Genomic DNA, 12023 nt, shown 5'->3' on the forward strand with positions numbered 1-12023 from the left:
AATTTGCCTTAATAATAATGTTTATAATATATTTGGTATACAAATATTTTTGATAATGTCAATAAGGTTTGAAGTTACACTAAAAATATCAATGTCAATTCCTTTAATTAATATTTGAACAACCACACAAGTAACTATGTTCTTAGAAGATAAAACATACAGGATCGACATTTAGAAAAATCATAAGCTTTATTAACAGATCTTAAGTTTAGAAAAGTTGATCAACCTTAAAGGCAGAAAAACCTAAGTTCAAAAACTGATTTGCAGTCTTAGCTATTTCACTTTATTCAAACCTTATCTAACCTCGCTGGACCTCGGTTTGTTAAATGAAAATAGTGATGATTATTACTACATTGTGGGGGTAAGAATATTAAGTAACTTAAAGGGCCTGATTGTAGCACCATTAGTTGGTATTTTAAATCAAATATTTGACTGATTATAATTTCGTATCTCACATAGCCTTTGCCTAAAAAGGGAATTTAGAAGTAGTCGTTAGTGAAGCAGGTATCATAGGCCTTGGTTAGGAAGCCAGAGCAGAATGCCAATGCGAATATTGGTATTAAGATTTTAAGCACTAAAAACGACTTTCAGGAAAACAGAGGCGATCTCAGGACTTTAATGAGGACAAACTAGAGAATCGTATCTTAATTTTTTCAGCACTATTGTCATCCATTTAATATGGCTTTCTTTTTTTTTTAAATTTTTTTAATGTTTTATTTTATTTTTGAGACAGAGAGAGACAGAGCATGAGCAGGGGAGGGTTAGAGAGAGAGGGAGACACAGAATCCGAAGCAGGCTCCAGGTAATATGGCTTTCAAAGGACACAATGAAACCCTAATAAGGACCTAATTTTCCTTGTGAGAACCCGAAAACGAAACTGGATATGGCATTGTTATCTATTTTTCTTTGCCTAAAAGTTGTTGGCATTGCATGTTCCTTCCCAATCTGTTAAAATAATCTAATAAACACGAAGACCCAGATTCTGGGTGCAGATAAGAAAACTATGCACATTCCTACCTTCTCCAAACAGTCACGAGTAGATCAAAACGCAACCTTAGGACTCTTGGAGAATACATCCCCCGGGCGCACACGATGGGTCGAACCGACAAGTTGTAGCGTCTGGGAACTGGGAGAGTGGCGAAATTCCTGCACTCACATCAAGCGAATTCTTAACACAACCTGAGCAGTCACCCAGGAGGACAGAGTTGGCAGGAGGGGAGAACAGAGGTTCTGTGATGATCACTGACGAGTTTTATTAACACGCTTGCAGGAGAGTCCTGCGCGGGGCGCCAACCGGGAAGAGCCACTGACGCTCTTCCCCGCGAGCCTCACGGCGCCCAGCGCTCCACTGCACGCGGATACCGAGGAGGGTGTGTGCGTGGCGGGGGGGGGGGGGGGGGGAGCGCTCTGCGACGGGGGCGGGTCCAGCCTGTCGCTCCCTCCGCCCCCCGAGTCACTGCCACCTTCTGGCTGCGCCCCAGCCCAGCAGCTCAGAGGCGTCCGCATCGCAGTGGACGGGTAAGGCGGCAGGGAGCCGGAGCCCGCGTCGCAGCTCTCGGCCACAGGGAGGCTGGGCGAACCCGTGCGCGAGGACACCCGGCCCAGGCTCAGCGCGGAGCTCTGCGCGCGGCTGGTACGTACCAGGTGGAGGGATAGCGGGCGTGAGCGTGGCTGGTGCGAAGGAGGGAGGGAAAGGACTTGGGGAGTCGGGGGAGACTGAGTGAGGGAAGATGTGGTAAGTGCAACTTTCCCATTTTCCGCTCAGTCTGCACAGGCACGGGGGAATTCAAAGCAGGTGCCCGGTGTGCTAGAGCGGCCACATCATTAGTATGCAAACTGAGGTACTGTCTGGGTGCAAGGGGGAGCTTAGGTCAACAGGCATAACCTGGGAGGTTTGGTTACGTGCTTTTTGCCGAGTCTGCCCCGAAGGTGGACATTAGTGACCTCCTGTCCTGAGTTGTTGAGCCCTTAGCCTCTCTCGCCGGCAGTGCCACGTCGTTTTCCTTGGGCTGCGCGTTCCCAGCCCCAGGCAGCTGCTGGCGGCCACCGGAAAAGCAGAGAGACGCGAGTTCTAACCCGCTCTGCCAGCGTCAGGCTCTGTGGCTTTAGCCAACTCACCTCATCTCACCTCACTAGTCTCCGTTCATTCTTTGACAAAATACGGGACTGATTAGACCGGATGATCCTGAGGTTCCCCCGAGCCTAGGACTCCTGCCCGGGAGGGACCCGAGTGTAATATGTTCGCAGGGGCTTAGGAGATGGAGGGCGTGGGTCCTGCTTGCTGCTGCTGTAATCCCTTGGGGAAGCACCTGAAAGTGTCTTCTGGGGGAGATGGCCCGTCTGCCTCTGCTGGCTCCCTGCAGAGTAAGGCTGAGACTGACCCTCCAGTCCCATCTGCGTACAATTCATCCCAGGGAGCGCAACTGAACTCGGTTCCTTTGGAATACGTTTAGCATGAGCGGGGTAAAAGGGAAACACACTTAACCCTCCAGCCCCCACCTCACCCCACACTACCCCCTCCAAAAAAAAACCCTCAGTTATTACTAGTCGGAGTCTGTGCAGGACAGAAAGTAGAAATCTGAGCTCGGAGACCACTTAAATATCCACTTAGAAAAAAATCAAAAAGTAAAAACACAACGGTTTGTATACTGAAAAAGAATTGGGTAAGAATTACTGTAAGCATTACATCTTTCTTTATGTACATGTAGATTCAAAATCTGTCTCTCCACTTTGTCTCTTCACAAGATGCCTTTCTTCATATCGGCGTTTCTACACATTAAAAAAAATCCTTCTGAGATTTAATATTCAGAAAGCTCAGAATTTGGGTTGTTAAAATGAGATCTGATGGCCATAAAGCTCACGGAAAGTCCTGTAATGGGGTAGATTGTGGATCGAGGTTGGTTAGGCCAACATTTTGAAAACCCTTTTTGTTTCCTACTGATATGATCCATACTAGAATGCCCCTCTGTAGATACTACTCAAAAGCGTTCATTTTCTAAAAAGACGCTTCAGAAGATAAAATGATTCCATTTTGAAGCAAAGTATGATTTTTTTGGGGGGGGGGAGTCTTAAGTAATTGACTTTAGTCTTTGCCACATCTTTCTACAACAAAATATCCAAGGCTAATGGAATACTTATGCAGGAAATTTAAAAATGTGTCAAATACCATTTGTGTTAGACAATTTTTCTCTTTAATCAATTTTAAACTAGAAACTTAGATTTTTAGAAATTTACCCCTTTCAGTGATTTTTAAGGAAAATTTACCAAGTTGTAAAAACATTATCATAACTCAGTTTTTATAACACTTTCATCACCCCCAAAAGATTCCTCATGTCCATTTATGGTTAATCTCTGTTCTCACTCCCAACCACTAATCTCTTTACAGTTTCTATAGATTTGTCTTTTCTGGACATTTCTTATAAGTGGAATCATCCAATATGTGGCCTTTTGTTTATGGCTTCTTTTACGTAGCATAATGTTTTTGAGATTCATCTATGTTGTAGCATGTATCAGTATTTCATTTCTTTTTTTCCATTGTATGGATATACCACATTCTGTCTCTCTTCATTAGTGAATGGACATTTGTGTTGTTTTCATTTTGAGGCTATTATGAATCATGATGCTAAGGACATTTTCATGCAAGTCTTAGTGGGTACATATGTTTTCATTTCTCATAGGTAGATATTCATCAGTGGAATTGCTGAGTTGTATGATAAACTATGTCTAGCTTTTAAAGAGCATTATAGAGTGATTTTTAGGTAGAAGTTTTATATTTACAAAAAGTCAAAAATTCTGGAGACATAAATGTTTCTTACTGGATCATATATGATTTGATACATATATGTAGAGAGAAGGTTGGGAGAGGAAACACTTTTCTTTCTTTCGAATTTAGAGCTCAGATAATTTTGAAAAAAAGTAGTATTTCTCAGAAATAAAATATTTTTAAAGACAGTTTTTTTTTTTGCAACAGTTTTAGATTCAAAGTAAAATTGAAAGGAAAGTACAGAGATTTCCCATATAACCGGTGCCTTCACACATGTATAGCCTCCCCCATTATCAAAATCGTCCACAGGACTGGTGCATTTATTACAATGGATAAACCTACACTGACATATTGTAATCATTCAAAGTCCATAGTTAACCTAGGATTCACTCTTGTACATTCTATGCACATTGTTTGGGCAAATGTGTAATGACAGGCATCCATTATTGTAATATCATACAGAGTATTTTCATTGCCCTAAAAATCCTCTGTTTTCTGCCTATTCATACCTCTCCCCAGTTTCTTTTTTTAATGCTTAATGAGAGTAAATCAGGCTTAATAAAGACTAAATTTCCTTCTATGTCCATTGAAAATGAGAGAGAAAGCAATTTGAAAATTGTGTTTTAAAATGTTGATGAGACTCAGACCTTAATGGGCGGATAGTAAATTCAGTGGTTTTCCATTCCTTCAATACAAGATTTTAATTGAGTTAAAAAATAATTTTTCTGAATATAAAAACCCTAAAATCCTATGATAAAATAAGCTTCCTTAACCATGATGCCACATAATTCTTTTAAATAATAATTAAACATACTCTATTCTTAGATGTGGAGATCTAAGGCCTATGATTGCATATTTATGATGTGTATAAAAATCACATATTGAGAATAAATCTAGAGCTCCTGTATTCGTATTTTAAAACTTCTGCCATTAGTACAGTGCTTTTCTGAATCTTGTTGGTCTCAGAAATTTTTATGTTAATATGCTGTATGTACTTTTTATATCATGATCAGTTGGTGACATTACATAAAAAGAACTCCAGGTTAAGAATCTGAACATACCAAAAGTGGTTATTTTGTTGTTGTTGCTGTTGTTTTATTGGATATACAACTGATTTTGAGAACTCAAATAGTCTACCCTTCACTCAAGTGAGATATTCTCTTTATTCCAGTTCTCAATGGCAAGACCAGTTTTATGCCCGGGTACCGTGCAGGCTGTGGGCTTTATAAATCAGAGTGGATTTGTGTCCTCCAGACACTTCTACTTCTAAAATATGATGGTGTCCAAGAGTTGGGTATTTAGTTGCAAAAGAAGTTCAGAGTTGTCTAAGAATAAAATAATTTGGATTCATTATACTGTATTCCTGAACAGGAAGAGGTAATCTCACCTGGAATCCTGGATCAGTTAGAATGAGATTTCTCAGACTGGAAAGACGGTCAAAGAAAATGGAGGCACTTTGAGATTACATAGTCTGGGGCCAAGATGGCTTGAACTTGTTTGCAGCATTTATAGGCAAAATTAATGGAGCTAAAGTTTTTCTTCTATTTCTTAAATTCTCCCTTCCCATAGTCTCTACTTCCTTAAGCTCTAAAATCTACTATGTTGATGAAAAAGAATCCTCACTTGGGAATATGGAAATCACCATGGTTAACTCTAAGACTTTCACTTTTGAGGTGGAATAAAGGAGGAAACTGATATCCAGTGTGATAGTTTCAGGAATAAAACTATGGAAGACGGGGAAGAGTTAAGCTGTCTTCCCAAGCATGCATCTACTTAAATTACTATAAAATTTTTTATTTCTTATCTTTATGGGCTGGGCTAATATGTCTCAGAAGAAAACAATATTTTTAAAAATCAGTGTATGCGTGTGTGCACGTGTGCATGCACATGCATGCACATAACTAAGGATGGCTTATAACTCATGTAATTACATTAGTTTATTATGCTTGTTTATTTAAAAAATGAGAATAAGTACTTCTCTTGTGGAGTCTCTGGAGCCAAGGTATACTATTAAATTTCAAAACACTGAAATAAGCCCCTCTTGTCTGTCTTTCCCAAAGAGTCCTTGAAATCTAATAAAAAGCTAGATTGTAGATATGATAGATTTTACACATGCTAAAGGTTTATAAAGACTCCACCAAGCCAACAGAAGATGTTATAGAGTCCAGAGCTTCCACAGAAACCACTCTTTCTTTTAGTTCCTACATCCCTGAAGAAGGAGAGCTATCATGATTGTGTGCATTGCAGTAAAGAAGCAGTAACAAAAAATAAAAAGCAGCTCTACATCTTTCTAATATGCCATGAAATTGTATGTATGTATTTATATATACTCTTGTAACTCTGACAAGTTTGGATTTGAGGGAGGTTGGACACCTAGTGTAGTAGCCCCAGAAGGAGATGTTAAAGAGTAAATTGGGGATTAGGGATGACGAATTAGAGATGAACAAGAGTATTTGAAGTCTAGAAATATTAGAAGCTGAAGATGATCAGGTTTGACAAGTGGGATATGAAGTTAGAAAGAGGTGGGAGTAGAGAGTGCTTCTCAGAGTCTTGGCTTGAGGTTTGAGGCAATATAAGAATGAGGGCATATTTGGCAGATTTACTGGGTTGGATAATGTCTCCTCAAAATTCATGTACTTCTTGGATTTTCAGAATGTGACCTTATTTAGAAAGTGGGTCATTGCAGTTGTAATTGGTTAATATGGACTAGGGTGGTCCCCTAACCCAATACAATTACTATCCTTATAAGAAAAAAAAAAGACACAGAGACAGACACGGAGGAAGACAAACATAGAGGCAGAGACTGGAGTTATGCAGATGCAAGGAATTCCAAGATTTGCCAGCAGCCACCAGAAGCTAGGAGAGATCTATGGAACAGATTCTCTTTCTGAATCCCCAAGAAAGAACCAACCCTACTGACACCTTGACTTTGGATTGCTGACCTCCCAAACTGTGTGGGAGTAAATTCATATTGTTTTAAGGCACTTGGTTTGTGGCAATTTGTTGTGGCAGCCCTAGGAAACTAATATAGTGGGTATGGGGGAAGATGATGAGTAAAAGAGGAATCAGAGTTGAAGATATCCAAGAGGCTGTCTTTTAACAAGCTCAGGAGGCATACAGGAAGTTAACTATAATGATGAGACTTCTATGGCAAGCACGTAGAATGAGAAGGGAAGTGGGATAAAATGGAAGCCTAGGAAGTGAATTCTCCTGAGAGCCCAAAAAAGGGAAGCTGGAAAGGGCATTGTCATAGCAACAAGGGTATGTAGCGCGTCAAAATGTGTGGTGTGACCAATAGGTCATAGTCATGAGATGACCTTGTAGGAAAAGGGCTGAAAGGATTTTTTATTTGACAAGTAGCCTACCAGTCAGAGTAATAGTTTTATGATTGGGAGGTGGAAGCCAGATTTTATTGGGTGAAAAATGGAAAGTAAGAGAATGGGATCAGCCAGTGTTGAGTGCCCATCCTATGACTGTAACCAAAAAATGGGAGAAAAAGGTGGGTGGGTAGTGGGAGTCAGGACATAGGGTCAAATTAATTTTTAGTTACTGTTTCAAAGAGAGGTCTTGATTCTCTCTTTCGATGCCATGAAGAAGTGATTAGTGTGGGAGAGGCGGAAGGCACAGAAAAGATAGTTTATGGAGCTGATTTCCAAAGGAGGAAATGGGATGAGGGCAAATGTAGAGAACTTCAACGTATAATGTATTTTTCAAAATGTAACAGAGGCTTAAAATTTTTCGAAGGGACCATGTTAATTTTTTCTTCACGTGGAAATGAGCATACATGTTAAGCGAGTGGAAACTTAACTATTTACTGAACAACATACCAGGCCCAGACTAGGTGCTTTCACATATTACATTTATTCTCCAATCTGTGGAGTTGGTCCTATGGCTCTATTTTCTAAATAAGTAGGTGAAGAGAATATCTTTTCAAAGTCATTTAATAGAAAGTAGCAGATTTGAGATCAAATGCCGGGTTTGACTGGGGCTTAAATTCACAGCTTACCATTCTAACTCGAAATACTCAGCTCACTCACTCATATTGGACATTCTTTTTTTTTTTTTAAACATTTATTTATTCATTAATATATTTATTCATTTTTCATCCTCTTAAATTAGCCACCTGTTAGCTTTTTAATGTTGTTGTTGTTTTGTTTTGTCTTATTTATTTTTTTGTGTTGTTGTTGTTTTGATCTAAGCTCTATACCCAATGTGGGACTTGAACTCCTGACCCTGAGTTCAAGAGTCACATGCTCCACCGACTGAGCCAGCCAGGTGCCCCTCGAATTGGACATTCTGAACAGTCGCTGCTGAGCATGACACATGCCCTGTGCTCAGTATTAGTTGTAAAAATGGTTACAAAAAAAGCAATGTGTTCACTTGGGCAATGCATCCACTGTATCCTGAAATAGTCCAAGTCATATACCCACTGAACTAGGTTTGGTTTAAACCAGGTCATTTCGGGTTTTCCATTAATTTGTACCACTTGGATTTGACAGTGCAGAAATGGGACCAGTCTACAACATGGGGGGTATAATTTTTATTTGTTTGCCTCAAGGAGGAGTGGGAGCAGGTTGTCAGGGGATGTGAGATATGTTTTCCTCACAGGGTAGATCTGGGTCAGTTCCCTGAAATGTCTGTGGAGTTTTGCCAAAAAGTATTAAGCTTCAAGTAAAACCCAGCATTAAGTTGTTCCAACTCTTGAGGAGTCCATGTTTTGGGTTCTAGTTTGAATGCTTTGAAAGGACATATAAACCTTTCCAGTTTAACTGCAAAATGGGGAGAATGGGAAGAAACAAAGCACTTTTTTACTCATAGATGTTTATTTTTACCAACCCTTTAAATAAAGTATCTTAATTTATCCTAATTTGTTGAAAACTTTTTATATTATTTATCAATAATTATTACTGGTCTTAATAGTCAAAGGGTTTACTTCTTTACTTTGTTGTTTTATCTCAATATGATCCACTTGAAATATGGATTTTGTTAATGAAATCAGGATTTTGTATAATAACGATTTAGGCTTTATCTGAAAATATCTCAAATTGTCTTACAAAAATATTGTTAAAGGTTTACTTTGTCAACTTCTTTCAGATATTTTTATCATAAAGCCATCACACAAGAACATTTAAAGATTTTTTAATATTAGTTTTAATATTCAATACTGAGTATCTTCCAATCTTTGTATGTTTGTAAGGTTATATTTTTATATTGATGTAATGATGTTATACAGTTTGTATACTATTGCAAATTTTTAAAAAACCAGCATTTTTCCTTCATATGTAAAGTAACCCGTAAAATGGTTTTTGGTTAGATAAACTTTCAGATCTCAAGGGTATGAAACAGATAATTTTCCATTTTACCAAAAGAGTACATTCTAATTTTGCTGCACCCTGTGGTAATCATTGATTTGAGAAATGAGAAAGCAAAAGAAAAACATACCCAATCCATTAAAATACATTGCTTTAAATATTAGCAACATTCAAATGTAGAATTCAATTTTTTCAAGAACCATATGTGCTTGCTATTGTAAATTCTTCACCAAGAATCACAGATTCTTACTCAATCTTATCTTTTTTGTCAACTCTGCCTTGTTACACTGTAATGAGTTATTCTATATTTTATTTCCAGAGCCCGTAATATTTGCCACTTAAAATACCACTAAGTTTTAACTTTAAAATTTTTGAAGTGTTTGTGAGATAATTTACATTGCAGTGAAAAATCAAGAACTTTCAGAATTATATTAAGAAGAAAATAGGTTCTACCTATATTTCCACCATTAATTATAAAATCCTTTGCATATATGGAACTTTAAAAAAACAAAATTGAGGGTTGCCTGGGTGGCTCAGTTGGTTAATTATCTGACTCTTGATTTCGGCTCAGGTCACGATCCCAGGGTTGTGGGATCGAGCCCTGAAAGCCCTGAGTCAGGCTCTGTGTTGAGCGCAGAGCCTGCTTAAGATTCTCTGTCTCTGTCTCTGTCTCTCTGTCTCTCTTTCTCTTTCTCTCTCTCTCCTTTTCCCCTGTTTGTGCTCTCTCTCTCTCTCTCCCTGTCAAATAAAATAAAAAAAAAATTAAAAAAGAATTTTAGGGACTGGGTAGAAAGATACATTGGAGCTGTAGTGAAGAATTTTAATTTTTTTTAATGTTTATTTATTTTTGAGAGGGACAGAGACAGAGACAGATACAGCATGAGCAGAAGAGGGGCAGAGAGAGAGGGAGACACAGAATCTGAAGCAGGCTCCAGGCTCTGAGCTGTCAGCACAGAGCCCGACTTGGGGCTCGACCCCACAGGCCGAGAGAGCATGACCTGAGCAGAAGTTGTATGCTTAACTGACTGAGGCACCCAGGCGTCCCTGTGGTGAAGAATTTTATATGCTAGCATGAAAACTTTGGACTTAAATTTGTAGCTAATTTGCATTCTTGAAAGTTTTTGAGTAGGGAGTCATATAATCAGTGTGGTACTCTATGAGTCAAAAATTATTTTGACAGGTTATTTAGATGAGGATAAATATAAGAGTGGCATGCATTTTTAAAAGAAACCAGACAGTGAAAAAATGGTTATTTGTAGAATTGGTTTAAAAATTTTTGGTTTATGGCAATTCAATATGAATTGGTATTGTGAAGTGCTTGTCAAACAAAAGTAGTGTATTTTTAAGTTGTATCAATAGCAGTGTCTTATCCAGAATGGAGGAAATGGTGGTCCTACTCTGTTATGCTGTGGTCAAATTGTTCTCCCTCTTTTCCACCAAAAAATTCCCAGAAATCTAGGGTATGACTTAAGTGCTCCATAGAAAAGTGCAAAGTTTCAATGAAATTTTATATTCATCTTACAAGTAAGTATAAATTTTGCATTCTACTTCTTTTTAACAATTTTTTAAAAAGTTTATTTATTTATTTTGAGAGAGCACATGCATGAGTGGTGGTGGGGCAGAGAGAAGGAGACAGGATACAAAGCCCACTCTGCACTGTCTGTGCAGAGCCCCATGCGGGGCTTGAACTCACAATGGTGAGGTGATGACTGGAGCTGAAGTCCAACACTTAACCAACTGAGCCACCCAGGTGCCCCTGCATTCTAATTTATAACGTGTTTCTTTTTTTTTTTTTAGTTTTTTTTTTAATGTTTATTTCTGAGACAGAGAGAGACAGAGCATGAGTGGGGGAGGGGCAGAGAAAGAGAGGGAGACACACAATCCGAAGCAGGCTCCAGGCTCTGAGCTGTCAGCACAGAGCCTGACGCGGGGCTTGAACTCGCAAACCGTGAGATCATGACCTGAGCCAAAGCCAGTCGCTCAACCGACTGAGCCACCCAGGAGCCCCTCTTTTGTTTTAATTAATATAAATATTCTTTAATATATATACTATCAAGTAAGACTGCTTTGATATTCAAAATTTATCACGTGGTTGTGAGTACCTTCTGGCACACAGTCAAATACTTCCAAGGATACAGGTTTCCTATCTGAGGAAGCACACAGCCTTAGCTGTATATGGGACCCACAAGCTCTTAATAGACTAAGAATTCTCTGAGTTTAACAGATAGGCGCACAATTCAGATTTCCATTGATTAGAATTTGTATTGCATGGATTAACCTAGATAGTCATATTACTGCTAATATCAAAGTATTTGGTAATATGTTTACATAAACATATATGTGCACTTATTATACAAAAATCATAAAAGTATTTTTATATTAAAAAATGGAGGCCTGTATTTGTAGCTCCTGAGGTGGTGAGGCAAGGTGGAACAGCTTTGAGATATTACACTTTGTTGCTACATTTGTGGGCTTTTGTGTTTTGTTTGGTCATGTTCCTATTTCTTAAATTAGTGTTTTGAGGGAGACAGATGTTGAATAAATAAAATTTTGCAAATTATTATTTAGGAAACTTTAAAATTAAAATGTTTTCTTGCTTTATTGGTGTTTAGTTATTTAGTTTCTTTTATACTCTCTTCTCTATTTTACTTACACCAAGATTTCTTCAAAAACTTTTTTTTAATGTTTATTTATTTATTTTTGACAGAGAGAGAGTGAGAGAGCGAGTGAGCGAGAGAGAGCTCACAAGCAGGGAAGGGGCAGAGAGAGAGAGAAACACAGAATCTGAAACAGGTTCCAAGCTCTGACCTGTTAGCACAGAGCCCAACATGGGGCTCGAACCCACAAACTGTGAGATCATGACCTGAGCCAAGGTTGGATGCTTAACCAACTGAGCCACCTAGGTGCCCCCAAAAGCTCTTCTAAGAGTTGCTAAACTGAAAGGGAAA

At 38.7% G+C, this 12023-nt stretch overlaps 1 protein-coding gene across 9 annotated transcripts in view; it reads left to right on the forward strand.

The window, feature by feature from the left end:
• The window catches only part of PKIB (cAMP-dependent protein kinase inhibitor beta), a 170795-nt gene that overhangs the window by 66404 nt on the left and 92368 nt on the right, over window positions 1-12023 (forward strand). For 2 of the 9 annotated variants that reach the window (XM_042939736.1, XM_042939737.1), the window contains exon 1: window positions 1464-1633. The exons of the other annotated variants lie outside the window; for them this stretch is intronic. The gene's annotated coding sequence lies outside the window, so the exon portion shown is untranslated. Of the gene's footprint in view, window positions 1-1463; window positions 1634-12023 lie in introns of those variants that run through there. 9 annotated transcript variants of the gene reach the window in all.

This window comes from Panthera leo, chromosome B2 (genome assembly GCF_018350215.1).
Source record: "Panthera leo isolate Ple1 chromosome B2, P.leo_Ple1_pat1.1, whole genome shotgun sequence".
Taxonomy (NCBI): domain Eukaryota; kingdom Metazoa; phylum Chordata; class Mammalia; order Carnivora; family Felidae; genus Panthera; species Panthera leo.